The sequence below is a fragment of the Falco cherrug genome, chromosome 3, assembly GCF_023634085.1.
Source record: "Falco cherrug isolate bFalChe1 chromosome 3, bFalChe1.pri, whole genome shotgun sequence".
Lineage (NCBI taxonomy): Eukaryota > Metazoa > Chordata > Aves > Falconiformes > Falconidae > Falco > Falco cherrug.
The window spans coordinates 36,818,363-36,841,010 of record NC_073699.1 but is presented as its reverse complement, the minus strand read 5'-3'; the positions used below and the strand labels follow the sequence as shown (position 1 = coordinate 36,841,010).

Sequence of the window (22,648 nt, the reverse complement as noted above, 5' to 3'; positions counted from 1 at the left end):
TAATGCTTCATCTGTTCTTAAAAACCACTGAACACAAGGTTTTCTTAACATCCCCAGCTGCTTCAGGACTTAACTGTCCTTATAAACAGATAGATTTTTCCTACACCTTGCATAAATCTTTTTTTACCAGTGCTGCCAACTTGTTTTATACAGAGGGTGCACAGAAAATAATTAATCACTGCCATGTTTATGACAGTATTTCACATCTCTCATTATGCCTCTAAGCCAGTCCCATTGCTCTATAATCTCTCCTCACATATTGTGTTTATCAGTCTTGCTGATTTCTGCTGAACTTAATTTCCTAAATTGCCACCTCTGTCTGATGAACTACATCCACACCTATACATCCCAGATTTGCATTTGCCTTGTTTGCATCAGCATTGCACAAGTGGCTCCAGTGCAGTTTATAGCTTCCTGGTCCTCTTTTGCTAGTTTCTTTTTTTTTTTTTTTTCTTTTGGTGTCAGTTGGTGGTGATGACGGTGATGGATGTGAGGTGCCTCTGGTCTTTTGTCAAGAACAGGACCCGACTGTGCGAGGTGCTGTAAGAGCAGAGCACACCAGACAGCTCTGCCTCCAGGCAGACCTTGCAGCCTTCCCGAACCCCAGCTGCACTGTGCTCCAGGGAGGGTGAGACAGTTCCTCGCTGTGCACTGCTCACGACTTACTCAGCTCAGCCGAGACTCTGTCTCATGTCTACAACTTGAAGCTTAACATCCTCATTGTTCGAATGGATTGTATGAAACCTCTTTCTCTTTGCAGTAGTTAACAATAGCTGAAAGGAGCTATTTTCTGGAGACTCAGTGCAGATACTTTCTCCTTGTAACAGGGAAACTGCTGCTGTTTTTATCCAGCATGTCCTCAGTAGGTTGCGCTTTCACCCCATGTGCAGCGTGAAACCGTTGGAGCAGCTTTCTGCACCAATCTTTTTTTGCCCTTGACATTTACAGAGCCTCAATTAGGGAAAAAATCTCACGTAGTCATTATATACAGACTGTGGCTATAGCAGGATAGCCATATGGATCAGTGAAAGCTTTGCCTTCGTGATCAGTACTGCTGGGATTCCACATGGTATATCATAAAGTACGTTTTTGTAGTCACTGATGCTCCTTCCCCTGTCTTAGGCAACCGCTCGAGGTATCTGGTGTCTCCAGGTGGCATGGAGCTGGCTGGTAGAGTTAGTTAGGTCACCCTGAGGAAACTGGACTTTCTGAAAGCCAGTTAATACAGCATTTCCTTTAAATTGCGTACATCCTGTATCCATCTTTAAATACAAATATCTCGTCTTCCTCTCTCCCCTTTCACAGTCAATGGTTTATTTCCCTAGCTTTGCCCAGGACTTCCCAACTGCAGGAACATCACAGGCAGTGCGGTCGTGATGACCATCACCGGTTGCCCCTGTGGCTTTTTAGGCTTAGAGGCAGCAGTGCTGACTTCCCAGCAACGTGTTCATGGTCACAGAAACATATGTGCAATTGGCTTCTTGATTTCAACGGCTTCATTAAAACAAATGGTCGTTAAAAGCTGCGAGGAAAGCAGCTTTTTGAGCCTTTTTTTGAGAAGCAGCAGCAGGGCCGCTGGCTGCGCCTGGCTGTCCTGCAGGTGGCAATGCACAGCAAGGAGACAGCACGGCAGAGGGATGTGAAGAAAGCGCAAAGTTAAAATTAGCATGCTTCTTCACAAATGTGTGTCAAAATGCCTTCTTGTGCTTCTGACTGGGGTGCCCAGCTGCTTTTGCTAGCGCCAGGCATAAATCTGAGTCCTTGTGGAAACAAGTGCTGGAAGCAGTGTTGGGATGGATTGCTGCATGTTTGCAGTTCGCTGTCTGGGCTTGGGTGGGAATGGGCATTTATGATCTTATTCCCTCCCTTTTTCCATTTGTCATCTTTTCTCCCTTTGTTTGTGCTGCGTACAGAGCTCATTGCTATAAGGGGAAGGCTGTAAAATACCTGCAAGCCGATTTATAGCTTCTGTTTCTGTAGGTGGGCCAGAGGGTTTCTTTCCTTGTGGTATCCTTCCAGCTGGTTCTGGTGGGTACTTTTCTGCCAAATCATTCCAGCTGTTTCACTACAAACTCAAACACTGACCATGTTTTCCAGTCTTGTTACCACAATATTTCATATCTGGATGTTCCCTTAACCATTGTCTTGGGGCTTATGCTTATGTTCTCAGTACAGTAAGAATATTCTGCAATGCACTTTATTTGTAAAATATGAGTATCTTCAGCTTTAAACACTGCCAATATTTTCTCACATAATTTTTTTTTCTTTCTAACTGAGCTATTTTTGCAGCTGATAGTGACATTTACAAAAGAGAAACTAGGGAAGCTGTAGCAGACCACTCACTGAAATCTAGCAATCTTTATCATGGACTTCATTAGTCTTCACATAATTTATTCTGCTCATGTTTGATTTGATTAGAAATACTTCCAGTGAAGCAGGTTGCAGTATTTGAAGTGCTTGATCTTCTTCAAGCTTTCTTCAGTGCTTAAGAATATACAGGAAACCCTTGGATTTTTTTAGCCTGTATTGTTTTCTGCTGGTTTTTGGCTGTGGATCTTAGAAACATTAGTAAGGCAAGAGATGGCAGTGAGTATGCACTGTGGTAATGGATATGCATGGCTCTTGTCGTGTGAAGTCTCTAAGATGATGCCTTGTGCAATACCATTTGTGTACACAAATGAAAAGGCTACATGTGCAAAGTTACTTCCAAAGAGAAGCACATGCAAATAAGTCAGGTTTGCTACTATAAATGCTGTGTTTTGCATGTCTGCATGGAAAGCTGTGAGTGTGACAAATTTTGCAGATATAAGCAGAAGGTTCAAATGTTTTCTGATGTAGTTGGCAACATTTCTGATTTATTTTTCTCCAGATGTATGTACACCCATTATTCCTATTATAGTCTTTAAAGTACCTAAAACAGGCTGCAATGTGAACTGTAGTGATTTATTTTAGACAGAGTATTATGTGAAATTATACTTAGGATGATGAACACAAGAATTTGAGGCAACCTTCAAAAGGCATGGGTTTTGTATCATTTTATGTCTTTCCCTTCGTTTCTTTGTACAAAGCCTTGTTTGTTGGCTTGCACATTTTGCAGAATGTCACATATTTTAGCCACTGTGAACTTCATTTGCTACCTTGGAGTTTGATTTGTGCTTTTTTTCAAGATCATATGAGGTGATTAATTAATTGATTGAACTATGTAGCTCTCTTTCATATTTGTTTTTAGAGTAGCGAAAATAAGTTCAAATTAATGATCAGTAGTCTATAAAGAATTTAACCAAATTACTCTTCATCTTGCAGTGTATTTTTATCACCTGTATCAAAATGTTTTTATGTGTCCTCAGATGTGGGTTCTTCTGCTGTCTTACCAAAATTTATTAATCTGTCAAATATGATGGACTTTCATAGCAGCATTGAGGAAGGGCATTTGGCAAGGCTCACTCAATTTCAGATCCCTGATTTTACAAAAGCAAAGTTCCACCTGAGAACTGCAGCATTGGTGATTTATTATTTTATAGCACTGATTCTGTGACCCATTTCTGCTGTTGTGATCTGTCTAGGATTCCCAGGCATTGCAGGGCATGTTGTCTTGCAGTTTTACCATTGGAAAAAGAGGAACATACAGATGAGCAACTCGCTTCAACCCTGAGTTGCATGGGTCTTTGCCCTGGGGCAAGGCATTGAAGGAGGAGGTTACTGCACTGCAAGAAGCTGAGTATTTTTCATCCTTGAGAAGCACCCAAGCATCCAATAATGATGTGCAAAGACAGAAAAGAATCGGTAAACTCTGGAGAACACTTTGGTTCAGTGCTGTGGCCAAAGGCAGAAATAACATAATGTGGCACCAGACTGATGGTGCCTAGCTGTAGCAGTACTCTCAGAAATGGTGGTGATGCTAACCAGGATGCTTTTGTCTGGTAGCATCCATTAGAGTGCAATAGCCCAAGATACCAATTTTAGCATCCTTTTCCCCCATTAATTTCCTATTCATTATTTATTATTACTACTACTACTACTATTATTATTATTAATAATGTTAATGTTAATATTAATTTGATGGTGATGGTTCCAGGTTTCCTTTGAACTTTTTGTCTACTTTTTTCACTCCCTTTGCTGAATTAAGCTATATTTGGAATGCTTCTAATGGAGTATTTCTACCATCTGCTCTCTGCAGCAATTATTCAAATTATTTGCAACCCTCTGTGCCAGCAGGGGTGAGGCTATTGCGGTCCTTTAAAGCTACAGATTTCCTAACTGACATATTTTTACCCTGGGATATTATACAACTGGTACAGATCTGTAATTCTCCAGGATCAGGTGGGGGTGGGGCGTTATGCCTACATTTCCAATAATTTCAGTGTCTGACTCTAAGGAAACTATTATCTCTTTGTTTTTGCAGGACAAATCAAAAGAAAGATGGTACTATTTTTTATGTCCCAGTTTGCTGTTTTTTAAAGTTTTCCTTCCTTTGCAATCTCAGCCTGTGCTAGAATCCTCCAGATCCTGAATACCCTAATTTGTTCACAGCACTGAACACAGCACAACACGTGCCTGCACTGGCTGTTCTCTCTGTCATTCAGAATACAGGTCCCTCTCTATTTTGCCGTGATTAAGGTACTGCAGTAGTCTGTCCTATATTTGTCCTGCCTCTTCTGGTATTCTCCTGCTATAATAAGAGGAATGATTTTCCTACTTCATGTCCTGTATCACTTCTTCCTAGTGAATCAGGGTTGGTTTTGAAATGCAAATGCAAACTCAAGATATCAGTAGATCTGCATAGACACTTCATCGCCTTAATTTTTGGGAGGACTTAAAATCAAGGTAGGAAAAGTAATGTGCATGTTACTGTGAAAATAAGAATTTTTAACTGCATTATAAAGTGTTGGAATGTTACAAAGAGCAACTAAACACCCTCTGTGCTGATGGGCGTACATGTAGCTGAGAGTTATAAGCAGTTCTGTTCCACTTCTGACCTTCTCAATTGAGATTTTCAGAACAGTATCAAAGTAACTTCACAGCCAGCAGAAATCTTTTTAGCTTTCAGCAATTATTTATTCATTTTATAGACACACATACTTTAATTATAACATGAGAGGTGTGCAGCATCCACCCCACCCCATGTTTTCAAAGCCACGTGGGAACCACTGACTGTGCTTGTGTTATAGGCAGTGATTTCTCCTGGCATTGAAAACTGATAATCTCTTGGTTTGGGCACTAAAATAATACAATTGAATACAAGCACTAGGCCCCACAGATGGAGATAATGATGAAAGATTTGAAAACATATGGCTCTGAATCTTTGTTTAGAAACACATGAAGATTTTTGAGAATTTCCAAATAAGTTAGTTACTGCTATAGTTACAGAAATATAAAGCACAGTCAGCAAGGAAAGGTCTTTAGCATTGTGCTTTCCTGAGTACCACAGGTGATTTCTAGGGAAGTTCCCATTTTGAAGCTATTAATAGGTTCTGCCCATACTGTCCTTTGTCCTCATCCAGCTGCTTTTTCTCCAAAGGTTGCTGTCAGATTTTCACGAAGCTGCCAGTGTTCTTTCCCCTTTACTCTACACCATGTACTATGAGAGGGGCTGTGGGTCTCTATCATTTATCTTCCTTTTCTTATGGCTGTTACTTGTTACAATTTTAAAGCAATAGTCTTTTATTACTAGAAACCTGGCTTTGTCTATCTTAAAGAATTTTGACCTCTTTGCGTATTGTGCAATGCTACACATACATGTACAAAACATCTATCATAACTGCCAGGAGTGCACAAGTGATACCACTGCTGCTTTGATAGTCATTACAACTGCAGGCAAGATTTTTGTTACTCGCTGGGCTGATAACCTCCTATTTTGCACATTGCCTTGCTTCTGAGGAACTCAATTGCTTTTTGGACATTTTGACTTCTGTAGAGTTAAAATCTTATTAGGCAGCATCTTCAAAGAGTTACAAGCCCAAGAGAGGGGGAGAGTGGCATCCTGTGGTGGTCTTAATCCCCAGAACAGAAAGCCAGGCTGAAGCTCTGTGGAAGTAGCAAGAGCTTTTGCTTTCTACTACAAGGTTAGCTTTAGCAAATGTGTTACATGGATAAGTTAAAAAAGCTGGTGATTCACATTTGTGTGGTTGTATCTTCTGAGATACTGATTGCAAATCTCTTTCTTCTGGGAAGACCACCTGCTAGCTAGTGAAGGAGTATGAGCCTATAGGCTGAGGCTGTGGTGAAGGCTTCCAATTAATGCCCATCGTGAAATGACTAATGAATTTAGGAGATGGGATTGTAGTTCTGAAAGTAATAAAAAGTGATTCAAACCAAAGAAAGATGCAGGAAAGAGATAAGCTAAAGCTCAGCATAATTGGGACAGCTTCTATGACTTCGGGAAGTTTTTATGTTAGGTGATCTAATAGTAAATTTTATGAATCTCTGAATAAAATATCTCCCTAAAGAAGTTTGTTGCTGAATGGAATTGTCTGTACCCATGTAATAAAGTGTAAATCTTTCCACCTGAGAATATTAGTAAAAATCTTTGTATTTAGAGTCCCTGCCAAAACGTTTAAAACAAGGTCACTGCCCGCTGGAGTTTTCCTGAGCGGAACACTAAACTCAGTATTGTGTGAACCTGAAGTTTGTCTCAGGGTTCAGCTTCAACTAGAGCTGGGCAGCAAACAATTTTGTTATATCACATCAAGGTGAGTCAGAGTCTTTTAAAAGTGGTTCAGGGGAAAGAAGAAAGAAATTCCACTGTTTTATTAAATGGCTTATGATCAGAAGAGTTATGTGAGAGACCAAAGATGAAGTTTCCGTCATGATTTGAAATAGTAGCTAACTGGGCTTCAGACAGCCCAAATGAGTGTTTGGTTATTTGTAGTTCAGATGTCCATTGTCTCGTTAGCTCATATTTTTAGCAGAAATTTAGTGCTGAAGCAGAGAAGCCTTCTTAATTTCTTTTCCCCTGCAACTTCTGTATCCTTTTGGAAATCTTTGCTTTGATCTAACAGTAAAAATGCATCTCCACTTTTTTTTCTCATGGTGTACATTTACAGTGTATTTTTTCCCTTTTCATTTGTCTCATTTTTTACACCTCCTCTCTTGTACTTCCCAGGTTTCTCCTTTCATGGTCTGAAAACGCTGCTGAGTAAAGGTGAGCCAATAGTTAGTCCGATCCCAGACGGTCTTTTGTTTAGATAATTACTCGGAACTGAAGCAGCTCATAAATGCCGTGACTTCCCTGACTAGTATTGACTGATTGAAAGATTAGGTGAGGCAGACATTTGTAGCCAACCTGGTAAGAAGAAAGGAAAGTATAGACTGATTTAAATAAGATATTTTTTTTCTTTCTCCCTCCCCCCACTGTATTGAGGATGCATCCTGAATGTTATCTAAAGTTATGTATTTAGGTTGGAGCCAAGCTGATGTGGCTGCAGCAGAGGCGAGCATCCCTCTAGCCGCTCCTGAATGGTGCTGGAGCCATGCTGCTATTGCTCCTGCAGCTGGTATCACACCCCGCAGGAGGGCTAACTTCTTAAAGAAGAAATTCTACCAAGGTTCTCGGAGAACATAATGCAATTCTCCTTACAATAAAGCCAGTGATTTAGATTTATACCCCATTTATTTGCCTTGGTTTCTCACTTGCTAAAGACATTTGCCAGTATATGCCAGATGACACAACCCATTTAACACAGATGAAATTGGCTTTGAAACCTTTATCCCCATCTTATCAGTATGGCCACAGCAGATTCTTAGTAATAGTAATATTTTACAAAACAAAAAATGTAACCTCAGTTCTATATGGAAACAAATAGACTCATTGTAATCCCTGCTAAAATATATTTAAGGATTCATATAGGAATTTTACCAGCCTATATCTAAGAGACATAATCATAAAAAAATACATAAAAACATATCCATAAACATGAAAAAATAATCCAGGTTTCACCAATGAATCAGAGTAAATATATTTACAATATTGCAAGCAGTGCTTTTTAAAAAGAAAATCTTGTTAATGAAGCACTGAATGACAGAGAAACCATGCTATGTGTTGGCCTCTTTTTCAAAAGATCAGAATCTATAAAATGACTGGCTTCTTTACATAGTCTGGAATTGCTACTGTTAGAGCATTTAATGTAAAGTGCAATATCATAGTCTTTCCTGAGTCATAGTCAGTATGACAGCTGTACAGCTCCAGGATCAAACACAGTGTAGGTGTCTATCCCTAGTGTAGACCAGTAGCAGAGCTCTTTTCCTCTGTGGGGCTCACACTATACATCAGCTATACTAATTTTTGCTTGGGAGGTGGAGCCAAAGCTCCCTTCTTTTCTTGCCTTTGGACCTTATGTGTGTGAGCAAGAGAGCAAAGGAGAATGATGCTTAGAGGTGGCTGCTTCCATGGAGACCTTGGGGTGAGTAGCCTGCAAAATTCACCATCATTCACAATTCACGGTGTGGGAGGTGCCGGTTGTGCCCTTTCTATCATGGCTATTCACTGGCTAAAAGCAACCCTTTGTCTTGTCAGTCCAGAGACATCTAGGCTGAAGAAGTGGCAAAGAGAAGAAAATGCAGTGTCTTTTCAGCACAAAGCTTTTGATGTCTAACTGTGTTGTATGGGGTTAACTGGACATAAATATCAGTCCTGAGATTTTTAAAACTGAAGCATTATAAACTAATCTCTGGTCCCCAGACTAGTCTCTATACAACTACCTGACAGGAGGCTGTAGGCAGGTGGGGGTTGGTCTTTTCTCCCAGGTAACAAGTGATAGGACGAGAGGAAACGGTCTCAATTTGTGCCAGGGGAGGTTTATATTGGATATTAGGAAAAACTTATTCACTGAAAGGGTGGTCAAGCACTGGAACAGGCTGCCCAGGGAGGTACCTGGTGGAATCATCATCCCTGGAAGTGTTTATAAAACGTGCAGATGTGGTGCTTAGTGACATGGTTTAGTGCTGGACTTGCTAGTCCTGCGTTAACAGTTGGATTTGATCTTCAAGGCCTTTTCCAACCTAAATGATTCTATGATTCTGTGAGTATCTGTGAGGCATATTGCCTTTAAATCAGTAAGCTGTTTGGTAACAACCTTGATGTACGAAGAAGCGGGCAAATATTCAGAATTAAATATTGAAGAGATAGAAAGATAAAGAACACAGAAGACATAAAAGTTCTTTACATACTCAGATGATTGTATTATCTTTTTCAAGAGTTACCCAGCATGATTTATAATTTCTATTAAAAATATCAAGACTATCTAAGCAACATCCCTAAATCTTTATTTTATGTCATTCTAAGAAAAACAGTACATGTTTACCCACGCACTTCACCTTCTAGTCTTTGCTCAAAACACAGCTTTAGCTACAATAACAAGGAAGAAATCAACCTTCCTTGAATTTTAATTTCCTGTGGAATTTGCCTCTTTCTCTTAAGAAAAATGTTTTGGCTTGCAGGTTTGATATTCCTGTCACTTTTTGCTTTTTAACTATGTAAAAAAAATGCATACAATACTACTCTTCATTGCCTTCTACAACTTTGTCCTCTAAGCCCTGTGCAAAGCATATCTAGATAAGAGCAATTTACAGTAAGATTTTTTCTTAAGTCAAAGGTGGGGTAAAAAGCAACTCTGTTGAAATTTATGTCTGTGAAACATATCTAAAATGACACTTTCAAAATTGGTTCACTAAGAACCCATTTCTAGCTGTGCTGCGCTTTGATAATATACAAACTAAAATAAAAATAAATTGTTACTGGGTATATTTTGAAAATACTTTCACCAGATATTCTCTGGAAACAATAGAGCAAATTCTAAGGCTAATCCAACAATCCCAGTTTGTTAGAATCATACAACAGTTTGGGTTGGAAAGAACCTTACAGATCATCTAGTCTCAACCCCCCTGCCATGGGCAGGGACACCTTCCACTAGACCAGGTTGCTCAAAGCCCCATCCAGCCTGGCCTTGAGCACTTCCAGGGATGGGGCACCCACAGCTTCTCTGGGCAACCTGTGCCAGGGGCTCACCACCCTCACAGTGAAGAATTTCTTCCTTATACCTAATCTAAATCTACCGTCTTTCAGTTTAAAGCCGTTCCCCCTTGTCCTACTGCCACAGGTCCTTGTAAAAGTCCCTCTCCAGCTTTCTTGTGGGCCCCCTTTAGGTACTGCAAGGCCGCTATAAGGTCTCCCTGGAGCCTTCTCTTCTCCAGGCTGAAACCCCCCACCCCAGCTCCCTCAGCCTGCCTTCACAGGGGAGATGCTCTGGCACTCTGATCATCTTTGTAAAATATTATCATGCTTTGTGAATAAATCTAACCTCAAGCAGGGCAAAACATGAAATATCTTTGCTTCCAAAGAGTGGAGAAGTTACCATGCAAGAATGAATGATATGAAGCTTTTGTGATTTGGTCCAAGATATTTTTTATTTAAAAAAACTTGCAGTTGTCTGGATATGTGAAGGTTTCCCAGTCTCTGCTTTGCCAGCTGAATGTTGCAGACCTTTCCATAGTAGTTCCCACTCTTCCTTTAAACCAGTGTTTTTTCCTCAACCCAAATAAAGTGTTAAAGGCTACATGGAATAACTGAGTTTGAAGAAAAAGTTGAAATAAATTTTGGGCCACAAATAATTGATTTGGTTCTGTAAGGAGGGGTCAGACGGGTCCCTGTTTTGTGAAAGTGTTATCTATCAGTCCTGTTTGTATGTGTAGAGGTCTGGAGAGAAATGTGCAGGTAGTCCCATGTCTGCTGGAAAGTTATTAAATTTATTATGTGGTGAATCTACCTTGATTCTGGAAAAGGAAAATATCTACCAGGCTCAAATTGCCAATAGAATAAAAAAAGCAGAGATGGGGAAGTAGGTAGGATTTTTTACTCACGTGATGTCTCCTTTGCAGGAATGAAACAGGATTCATGTTCTTATAGTGCTATTTAAAGCTGAAAGCCTGTTTTTCCAATTAGACGTGTGTATCTGCATTTGCAGTGTGCCACTGGCAAGGTAAATGGGATCAGCGGTAAGCGTTACTGAAAGCTGCAGCTGGCTGACAGTTGCAATTTTACAAAACTCCCTTTTTTCCCCCCTCAGAGTCTATGCAGATATGAGTTTCAGCAATACTCGCCTCCAGCCTCTTTCAGCTTTCTTTTTAATTAAAAAGCTTAATTGGGAGTAATAAAAATTCCAATTAAGCTTTTTAAATAAAACCCAAAAGCTCAAAGTGGCTGCAGTTGCAGATAACTGCTACTGCAACCCATGACTAGCAATTCTATTTGAACAAAGCTTTTGGTTCACTATAATAAATATTGTGGTTTATGATTGTTCCTCCACATCTTTCAAAAGTACTGTATCTTTAAGTCTCAGAGCTATCATTTTCTTGTGAAATATGGGCATCCTTGTGATTTTTGCTAAGTGCAGCACAGGGACTCAAGTCTCCATAGGTTGCTATGCATATATGCCCCTCAGCGTCATGCCACATGTTGTACCTCTGAGGAGAAATAACAGCAGTAACAAGTTCTGATCAGCCAATTTCCCTGTGAATTCATGCAATTTTATAGGTAAGTGAAAATGGAGAGCACCAGACTCCAAAGGTTTTTTCCAGCCAAACACCTTTACTTCAGCCATTGTGTGTAATTATTTAGGCCAGCTTGGTGGCTTAATTTTATGTAACAATTTATGGTCTTTATATGTGTGGCTTTTCTTCCTCAGAAAGGCCAGTGAGAAAATGCATGAATTAGATCTTGTACATCATGATATCTGACTTCAGGGGTCATCCACAGTATAAAAGATATGGAAATACCTGATACTATTAATGTTCCTTAGAGGAATCACTGAAACTTTTACTGTTCCTTTTTGGTGCAGAACTTCATAGAAAATAGTGCTTGTTTCCAGTGGCATGTCAGCTGCATGCATGGGGCATTACCATAGTTAAAGCAGAGTAATTTTAAAATTTGCTGTGTTAGTAATGAATTTCTTTTGCGCAGTTCAGCCTAGCATTTACCTCTGTATGGTGGGAGGTACCTATAGATCTAGAGAAGTCATTAAATCACAATAAACCAGGAAGAGAATAAAGAAGCAGCTGGTGAGGTTGAAGCTGTTAAAAAGGGAGAAACTTTACGGAGTGCTAACTGATGCTTACTGCTGCTGCACGGCAGCTCTGAAAGAAGTAAAGCCTGGACCATCACTGAACAGCACTGCTGGCCCAGCTATGCTTCATTCCCAGCTTCCAAGGGCATGTGCAGAGAGGAAGCAATAGGACCTCAGGCGGGAGGAAAAGAAGTCTTGCTATTACCTGCATTCATTGCAAATCACAGGTTTTTCAGTTTCTTCCAGCATAACCTACAAACAGGGATGTGGTCTGGTAGAAGTAGTGGCGCTCGGTTCAGGAGGCTGAAGTAAAAAGCAAAAGGAGAGGGAATGTGGCTATCTGACTATTTCCAGGGAATGTCTATGATGGCTCATGAAACGTTTAAAGGATCTCTGGAGTGGAGAAATCGTCCTGTGTATTCAGGGGAGGTACGCCAAGCAGTTTAACAGGAGTTTTAATTTCTGTTTAACTATATTCTTCTGTGAAAATATAAGGTTGAGTTGACCTTTCTCAGCAATGTGATCCCAGACAAATGCCATGGCTTAGTGCTTGACTGTCCATTTTTTCCGCCTTCTAATTCAGTTCAAAGTTGGGATGTTTCATGATGTTGACTATGCCTGAAATTCCCAGAACTGCTTCCCCTACAGCTTCATAGGAGTTTTTGTTTTTTTTCTCCCGCTCCCCTGCCCTGTTTCTTGACTGATTCTAAGCTCTTGTTTTGAAAGCCTACTTTTGTTGGCTCCAGATACCACTGCCATTAGCTTCACAGGCTTTTCTCATCAGCTTGATGGACCCAGGTGGCCTTGTCTATCACTGATATTGTTGCTTTCATTTTCTCAGCCATCTGTTTCTGACAAGAATGAATTACAGCCCTGGTTTCCAAGAAGTACATTTACAGTTGTAGCTCAAATGATTACAGCAAGAATACCCCAGGATGGCTTGAAAAGCAAAATATTCATATAGAAAACATAAATGCATGTAAACACTCATAGGAGTTTCAAGAAAATAAAGACGTTAATCTTCCACTCAGCTAATAATTTATTAACAGTGTTGAGCTAAGTTAAATAATGAGCTTGTTAGAGAATGGCTATGTTACAACACAAAATATATTTCCCTCCCCCAAATTAAAACCTTAGTATAAAGAATGAAACCAAGTTTAATCATGTCCCAAAACTTTGAAAATCTTTTACTTCTTGCACCAATATTTTGAAAACAAGAAATGTGTTGACCAAGAACTTAAAACCCATTGGCTGTCATTAGAAGGGATCACTCTTCTACCCTAGCCTGTTCCACTGGAAAGCTTTCCTCCAACCCAGTGGTCTAGTAGAGTAATAATGTGGTAGTGTAAACTCAGTAATGTGCTTCTGACAGATTGCATTTCTGTCCAGCAAACGTACATTTGCCATAGGTCAAGGGAATTGAGACTCTTTATAGGTTGGGCTGGCTTGGCTGGTCCTCACTTCCTGTCAGTCATGCCTTTTCTGCTGGATCTGGGCTCGGACTAACAGCTGTATTCCAGGAGAATTGGCAGCTTGAATTACAGGAAGGTAGGAAAGATTATGTTTCAAATATAGAGCTTTCTTGGTTTTTTTCCTGAGCTTTCTTTGGGAGCATTTTCTGGAATAAATCACAATATCTAATAACTCAGTGAGGCTTTTTAAGTGGAGTTTTAAGAGTGTACTGAGGTCTTACTGAATCACGTTATCTACCATTTCAAATCCTCTTGAATTTAGTTGCAAAGAATAATAGCTATATGTTCAGCCTGAAGAGTGTGAAGATTTTACTGACTTTGGATTAACAGAAAGATTTCTCACTATCAGTGTTTAAGCTTCACCTCTCTGTCAGTCATTCCTGACAAGGCCAGAATAAGGTACTAATGGCAGTGACTTTAGAGAGGGTGGTTTTTCATTAGTTTAAGCAGAATGTCAATTAAAAAGGAATTGAGATAAAGAACCAGCAACTAGATTAAGTTTACACTTCTTCACGGATGATAAGAAAAATCCATTTACAGGTTCTATTTCAGGCTGAATATACTTCCCAAGGTAAAGGCTTCTTATACTATAGCTTTAAAAGCCTACTGACAATTTCTGAAAAGATCTAATAACTATTGCGTCAGAAATGTGGAAGAATTTTTTAACCACTGGAAATAATTATTTCTTACCTAAAATGAATGTACTAAATTAATTTAAATTTAATTTCACACATTTTATTACAGAATGTTATCGTCTACCATCATTTCTTCTCTTCCTGTCTGACTATTATTTGCATTCTCTAAGAACTGACAAAGCCCATTTAAAATAGGAAGAGAAATCTATCTTTCTCTGATCTCTGGATGGGGGAAGACAGCCTGGGACTGATTTCCAGCTAACAAGTGTGGGACACTATGGCAGACTGTGTGTGCTATTTTTTACTTTTTCTGCGATCTGCTTGTAAGGTTTTGAGCAACTTAGTGGGAGTTGTGAGCTTAGAATTCAGCAGGCTGCACAGGACTGGGGCAGCATTGGGCTTTGATCAGGCTTCAGGCAAAAAAGGCTCCTACAGGCATTCCCCCTTCTTTACATCCTTGTTATTCCTTTTTATTCCTTTGGACAACACTGATCTTCAGGGTTCAGATGAAAATTATTGTTTCAGGCAGACTCACATAGATATTTATTACCCTGGACTCACATAGTCTTTTTTTCTTCTTTTTTTTTCTTTTTTCTTTTTTTTTTTTTTTTTTTTTTTCCTTCATGCAGGCTAAGGAGTGTTTTCTCATATGAAAACTGAGACTGTGACTTAATGTTACTGTGCTCAGAGCTGGGCTAGTCATAGGTTTCTGCTTTGCCCAGAACTGCAGACTAATCCAGAAGAGACAACTCTTCTGAGGGATGCTTCTCAGTAAGAGGTACAGCATGGGCCATGGCATATGACAAAGGGCAGGAAGGGAAGCTCAGACAGTTTAGAACTGTTGAGCAGTGATCTGCAGATCTTGTAAATGCCACCAGCAAATCTTTGCCTTAATCCACTTCTGCCCCCTTTAAAAAGGCAGTTTTCCTGCCTTTTAATTGTAATCTGAACAGTGTACAGCTTCAGAGCAGACGGTACATAAAAGCTTGCACATACTCCTGAAGTTGGGTAGATCTTTCCTTCTGAGTGTTATCTGAGGGATTTATTCCTCCTTACTGTTCCTGTGGCTAAATCCTGAGCAGATGAGTCACATGTGGGGATTTTTTTGTGTGGGTTTTTTTTTGTTTGTTTTTGGATTTTTTGGTTTGTTTTTGTTTTTTGTGTAGAAAATCTGCTTTCAAGTTTCATCCCTCTAGCTGGAAGAACCAAAACTTCCTGTCAGTAACAAAATAGCAGGTAGTTTCTTTTACAGGTAACTAAGTTTTCTCTTATAGTTACTAAGGAACACGCAGCAAGACACCCACCCAACCTGGAGGGGAAGAGAACTACCATTTAGAGACATCCAAAACCAGGAGAGATGCTGACAAACTCTGATTCTCCTATGCTATTTATACTAGCTGACAGAATGAGTCACATTATGCTATTTTAATAGATTTCTCACCTTCCTGAAATGAATTACAGACTTACAGAGCAGTGATGGTAAACTGGGATTCATAGCTACATTACTAGCTTTGCAACATCCTTTACATCAGCGTAGCTATTTGTATTCAGTACCCATGAATCAGCTGTAATATACTGAGATAAATAATCTGTCCAGAGGGACATCAACATTGTAGCTGAAGAACAGCCCAGACTAATCCTGTGAAATTGGCTTTGATACAGTTTGTGAAGTTAGGTCTTATTGTATCTCTCCGAATCAGGGAGGTGACTATTATTGGTTGATTCCTCCTGATAAAGAAATTGTTGAGCAGCTTTTTCAGAAGTACTTAAATGCCTTGGTATTTGTGATTTAAAGCTGATGTTTTTCAACAACAGTGTGTGACCACACTTTAGCTACATATACACCATCACATTAAAACCTGAGCTAAAGAAAAAAGAACCTACTTGGCCATGATGGAGGGTATTCTTTTGAACATGATGTTCAAGATCTCTCTGCGGTTTTGGAGGTTTCAACTGAATCAATTTTCTGTCACCAGGTTATACAATATGTCCTGTTTTCCATTGCAAAAGATGTGATGTTAAAAAACTATGGGAACATGTGAGGGCTTATGGCAGTACAAGCTGCATCTCCAAGGCAACAGCCTGAAATGGTCACAGGTTACAGAAAATAGCCCCAGAAGGGGCTCTGAGAGGTCATCTGCATAGTCTGCGTGCTGAGGCTTGATTAGTGCTGTCTGAATTATTTTAAGAATTTTTTATTTAAACTTCTTTTGCAAAGTTCCCACAGCAGTGGGGAAAGATGTGAATTAACCCCTTTCACCTACCAGTGAAAGCCAGAAGTGGTAAATGACAGAAATCTTTGGCTCATTGGTGCTGGCCAGACATCCGATGTCTTTAGCTTTTCTCTACTGTTGGATGGACCTTCAAATTTGTATAGAAGGGAGACACATTTAAGGTGCATAAGAAATCCTTACCTTTCATTTACAAAATTTCTGCTTTGCAATGGCAGAGCAGTTGTGTTTCAATAGCACAAAGATCTGGAAGTGCTCTAAAAACCTCACATGGCAACCTCAAGTACACAAGGTTAATGTCCCTGTAGGGAACAGATGTTCTGATGGTAACTAGTTTAGTTGTTAAGGTAGTGTGTGCTAGTGGATAACTCTTCTGACTGTCTCTTCATAGCTCAGGAGTCTGTTGCTGACTCTGCTAGTGATATTCAGCCCCTTTCTCCCTCAGTGCCTCTTGTTCCACTGTCCTTCCATTTTCTATACACTGCAAATTTATTCCCTGTAGGACATTTGGACAGCAAAAGAAAGTGATGCAAAGGGTCCTGAGTGACCCAGGTGACCCACCTGACTTAAAGACTGGAAGCTGCAGAGTCCAACAGATCAGCTGTGTAAGCGTGGAATCCACCACAGAGCCAGAGGCAATAGGTGTCTCCCTTCAGTAGGACTAACTTAACTTGAACTGGGTCCTTGTGTTTCCTGCAAGACTGCTATGCAGATGTCCTGGCTTAGGATGGTACCAGCTCAGGGGTCTGAAAGACCCTTTGGTTTGGCAGATGGGGCTGATGCTTTCTGAGCATTATGGCTGGGAAGGGAGAATCCTCTTTGCTCCAGCTGGTAAATCACATTTAACCTGGTGCCACACACCACTGTTCCCTGTAGAACCATTCCTACTATTTCATGCTGAGGCCTCATACCTCGTCTGGATAATATGTGCTGCCAGTTTATTAAGAAATAAGAAGTTCACATTGTTAATACAACTTTTTTCAACCAAACTGCTAAAGTTTGCCTACCAATGAAGAAAGAGGTACCAAAATAAAAAAAATAAAAAAAAAAAAAAAAAGAAGCTTATAGCCTGTCAAATACAATTTCTACAAAACAGCTTTTCTATTTAAGGGTTTTTTAACGTTTATGTTTATTGCTGTAGTAGTACAAATGATGATGATGTGATTTAATGGGCTGTTAGCACAATAACGCTCTGTGCTTAAAAGTGACACAAATTTTTATCCTCTGTTTCGATGTCATCAATGACTCTGAATGCAATGGGATGTGTTCTTCTATTATCTAGCTATTTGCCTACTGTCTGATGATGAATTTAGGGTGTTATGGATTTGAAATATGTTTTTCTGAGTTTAACAGCTTTAAATGTTGTCTTCTTTTTGCCAGCACCTGGTAGGTATATCAATACAATCGGTTGATACAGGCATCTCCTACAATTGAAAATTATATTTGGCAGTTTGTGTCACACAGATACATGTGTTCAGTACTTCTTAAATGCAGATTTACTCTGTAGAAATAGTAGTTAAGAGTGTTTATTATGAATCCTAAAGAAAAGTGTTAATTTATTTTAAAATAAAATGAATGCTTATGTACTGGTTTGTTTCTTTTATTCTTCTCTAGAAGTTAGAAGATTACCTCAGTGGTCACTTTCAAACTCTATGTTTAATAGATTCATGCATTTTAAACTAAAGGAAGTACTACATGCCACTTCCAGTATTTCTTTAATGGGCTATATTATGCTGATAAACTGTGTACGCCTTTCACAAATGGGCCGTTACAAGGGTCAAAATATGAAAAATAAAGCTCCATACATTGGCACTAAAGGGTGAGGGATAAGTTTAAGATGTGAGAATGCCTGACTGAATACAGATGTGGTGTTATATTGGTGAAATCAACACAGACTTTGTTTGCAGTAATTTAAAACAAAGCAATGCAGCTTTGTTTAAAACAGGAGGTTTCTTTCCAGGAGAAAACAGATCTAACACACAGGGAGGAGTCTTGTCTCCTTCTGTAGTATTATGTACAGCTAGTTTTCTTCTACCTATATTGTGTTTCAGAGTCAGATGCATATATGAATCCATTTATTGCCCTATATATGTTGTATGTCTTCTCCTCAGGGGTTGGGGGAGGCATAATGGAGATGCTTCTGCACATCCTGAGGGCTGCAGCTCCCTTGGGACATCAGGTGCTTGTGCTGGGCATAGGGCAGAGGGCTGCAGAAACCCACTTCTCCAGTCCCAAAGGAGGGCCAGCCTGACCAGGGAGCCTGGCTGAGATGGCCAAACCAGGAGCAGCAGTCTGTCACAGTTCAGGTATTACTCAGGAGAATGGGATCAAGCCAAGTTGTGAAAGTAATTTTGAAGTAAGATCAGCAGACATAGGTCTCTGTCCAGCAGACACTGCATGACCCCCTTTCTGCAGGTTTGGGCACAGGAATGGTGAATTAATTTGCTTTGGGTTGGTTTGATGAAGTATCAGTTGCTTTAATTCACCTGAGACAGTACTTTCCGTCGCCAGGATGTGGCATTAGTGGTGTATGCTATTCTGCCAGGGAACAGGCTGAAGCTATGTAAATATTTGTTACAAAACATTAACTACAGATCCAGGAGCACTGAAGGAGCCTTTTTAGATTCAGAAGCGAAAGTGGTATTATTTATAGTGTTAATGGACAGCTAGCTAAAATCACTGTCATGGGAATTTCATGATCAAATTCCCATTAAACTCAGCAGAAGTCAAGCTGAGGTGTCCTGGAGCCAGCTTGTGGAAAAACCCCCTGAGAGACAGCCTGTGCACCCAGCTGGTCATGAATGACTGATTCACTTGACTTAGATGAAAAGCCTAATTTTCAAGTTATGTAGCAGGAGTCAATTATTTAAATAATATTCTAATTTACTTAATAGTAATGCAAGGGTTTCTAATTTCAGCCACCTTTTATAGATTTTAAAGACACAGAGAGACTGACAAGATGTTCACAGTGTTTTTGTGCCTGCCTGGTTCACAACGAGTGTTGCTAGTGGGCAGAGTGATGGGATGAGGAAACACAATTGCTCACAACAGCCAAGCAGGTATGCTTAATTTTTAAACCTGCCAGCTTTGACATAATTCCTTCGATTTTTCTAAAATCCTCTTGTACATCTTAATTATCCTGTGTAGTCTCTTAGGATGGATTTGATAAGGACAAATTTGAACTATTAATTTTCAACTTCAGGGTGTTAAAATAACTGATGAGGCGTGTACTAAGAGAAAGAAGATTGGCATCTTCTGTGTCAGAATACAATGCTCTGTGTCTGATGAGCATTCGGTTTGTACACTGTACCCTCTAGCGCCTTTCAAACTAGTGGGAAACTGACCTTTGCAGGAATACAGGGCAGATGAAAATGCCTGGGATAACTGACCTCCCTATCAGCAGACTGCTATCAGCTTTTGCAAGGTATGTTTCAGATATGGTATCTATCTATAAAATTATGTAATTTCAAATATTAGAGATAAACACACAATATGGTGCATGAGAGAAGCATGTAGCTGGTTAGCCTAAGGGATGTGAGGATAGTTTGTAGACTGAAAAATATGTTTGTCTTTCAAATACAATACTTCTGAAGTGCAACACAAGCAAAGGTTATATGGTTAGAAGATCTACTTTCTTCCAAGTGCTTGTAACAAAAAGATAAAAGCAACAACAAGCCCCCAAAGAAATCATACCTGTTATGATCACCTCCTTAATTCTGGCAATCAGATAAGCCTCGAGTTGGGACAAGATCTGTGCATTTAAACTCAAAGTGCTCTAAGTCATATCAGTTAATCGTTGATAATTTACATCAAGTTAAGACCTAACTGATAAAAGAAGTTTCATTATAACAATACTTTAAAGTATTCAAAAGTGTCCAGTATTGTTGCTAAAATGCTGTCTTCGTTGTTCTGGTCAAACACACTCTGAAGCAGAGAAGTTACCTGCTCTGCTGACCTAGTGGGGAACATGACCTGATTATCTTAAACAACCACCATGTAGATGGCACAAATGCAACCTGCCTCAGTGATAAAACCAATAATATCACAGAAATTAGACTTTTCCATTCTATAACAATAAGGTTGGGAGACTGCTTTATTTAAATCTGGAGCTCGGTCTGTTTTATCATGAATTATAAATTAGACATTTATGAATTCTAATGTCATTTCAGAGGTAAGAAGAAAGGATACTGGAAGGAAGCAATAAATTCCCGGGAATTAGTGGAGAAACCAGCAGAAAATAAAGATGAAAAAGAACTGATGGTGGAGAGGGAAAGTACTGCATGTAGTTGTTAAGCAGAGGTAAGTGAGATTGGCCATGACAGCATGATGGCAGAAATGAGTGACTTATCAGTTAGTAGCAAGAGAAATTCATGATATTACCAGAATCAGGAAATTTAAAAAGTGTGAATTTAAATGAGAGGCTGTGGGATGTCTGGTATGCTCTAAGTTACAAGATCCGTTATGTAGTATAGCCAACGTTTTGTCAAGCATTCTCTCCACAGAAGTGGTTGGGCAGCTGAGGGTAACAACTGGCAAGAATTTGTGTGTCAGCAAATTAATATTAAGAGATGAACAGGATCTTCATCAGACTAATTTTGTTGCCTGGACCTACCTCTTCATCCGTTTTGTGGAACTACAAAGTATCCTCCCTAGACAGAGATAATTTATAAAACAATGCTTTGGGTCCCTTCTTATTTTATGTAAATTAAAATAAAATTAAACAAAAATTTTATAGTTGGAAAATGGATCTGAGTCAGGACTAGAGGAATGTGTGTTTGCAAGAGTCTAGTTACAGATATATAGTTTTGGCTAGAAATTTGGAAGTACTGCTTGTAGTTGTGGAGCAAAGATGCGCTGATCTAGCAGTTTTGTAGCTTTCTTTGGAATATTCTTGGAGTTAAGATGTTTACTCAGATTTATAACTTTTCTGTGATAAAAATAATAAAATGAGCATCCTTTATGTGTTTTTTTTTCCAACCCAGTGTATCAATGTAATGCAGAGGTACTGGTGAGTCCAGTTTGGCTCTATTTCATAAGCTGCAACTCAAGCAGGTTCATCAATACTTGCCATGAAAAATATTAAATGTATTTGTTCAAAGTTCCATCAGTAAGGTCACATTTTGGGTTTTTTTTAAATCAGTTATTTGTATCAGGGAATAAACTTATTACTTAAGGGCTTTATTTTGATTTTTTTGTGAACCTGTCTGTTGCTATTTCTAAAAGGCAACAGCAGAAGAAACAGCTTGTTTGACCTAAACAAAACAAAGGAGGTTTATATGTAGGCTTTCTCTTCTTTAAACTATGTGTATTTCCTTCAGGATCCTGGAATCAGCATTGCTCACTCATGCAAACTGGAGCCAAAACCCCCAAATACCTGAGCAACAGGGACTGACAAATAGCCATGGAATGCGCTATTTGTACCATCAGGAATGTAAAGGCAGATAACAGATATTTGTGTAGTCCAGTGTTGGAAACTTTGCTCAGTCAAGATGGGAATGCATTCGTATACCCTTTACAATTTAGAAATGTAGCAAACCACTAAAACATACATAAATTAAATGGATTCTTCATATTCCTAGGCTCCCTGCACGATGTTAGATTGTTTAGCTTTCATGGTTTATTTTGCTACTTTCAATGGTGCTATTAATCATACTTTCTCATTTTCCCTCACTGCTAGGATTTGACAAGGATTTTCTTTCACGTTGAAAAACTGCATACTCTTGAGGGGTTTCTTTGCAGCACTCCTGTACACTTAGCATAGCCTCTGAGTGAAGACAGCGTGTTTTCTGCACTGCGCTTCTTCCTGAAAAGATGGTTTCAAAACCGTGGGTTTGATCTCTCTCTTGGTAGTGAAAGTTCATAAACAAATATGTCTTTCAAATTGTTTTTCTACTGGAAGCCTTTATGATTCCATCAAAGAGGAAACTGAGCTAACTCAATAAGCAATGGACCATAAGGCAGTAAACTGATACATTGTTAATTTTTATTGCTAAAGTTTCTTTCTCCTACTCTGGTTCAAAATGCTATTCATATTTTATTATGCTGATTTTTTTATGATTGCAATGGCAAATCCTTCTGATATTCCGCTCAGTGTTTTTTATTGAGATGTGTTGGCTGTAGCAAGCAACAAGGCAGGGAGCGTGGCAGTATAGCCTTCCAAACGAACAAAGAAAGAGATCAAACACTTTACAAATGGACGTGCAAGTTGTTGGCCAGGACTAACAGAGCACCTGCCTGGCTGCTCTAGGAACCTG

At 39.4% G+C, this 22,648-nt stretch overlaps 1 long non-coding RNA gene across 2 annotated transcripts in view; it reads left to right on the top strand.

Moving 5' to 3' along the window:
* Positions 1 to 22,648, top strand: part of LOC114015077 (uncharacterized) — a 100,489-nt gene that overhangs the window by 43,217 nt on the left and 34,624 nt on the right. For both annotated transcript variants that reach the window (XR_008731331.1, XR_003558839.2), the window contains exon 3: positions 7,103 to 7,141. This is a non-coding gene — a long non-coding RNA (uncharacterized LOC114015077). The remainder of the gene's footprint in view (positions 1 to 7,102; positions 7,142 to 22,648) is intronic.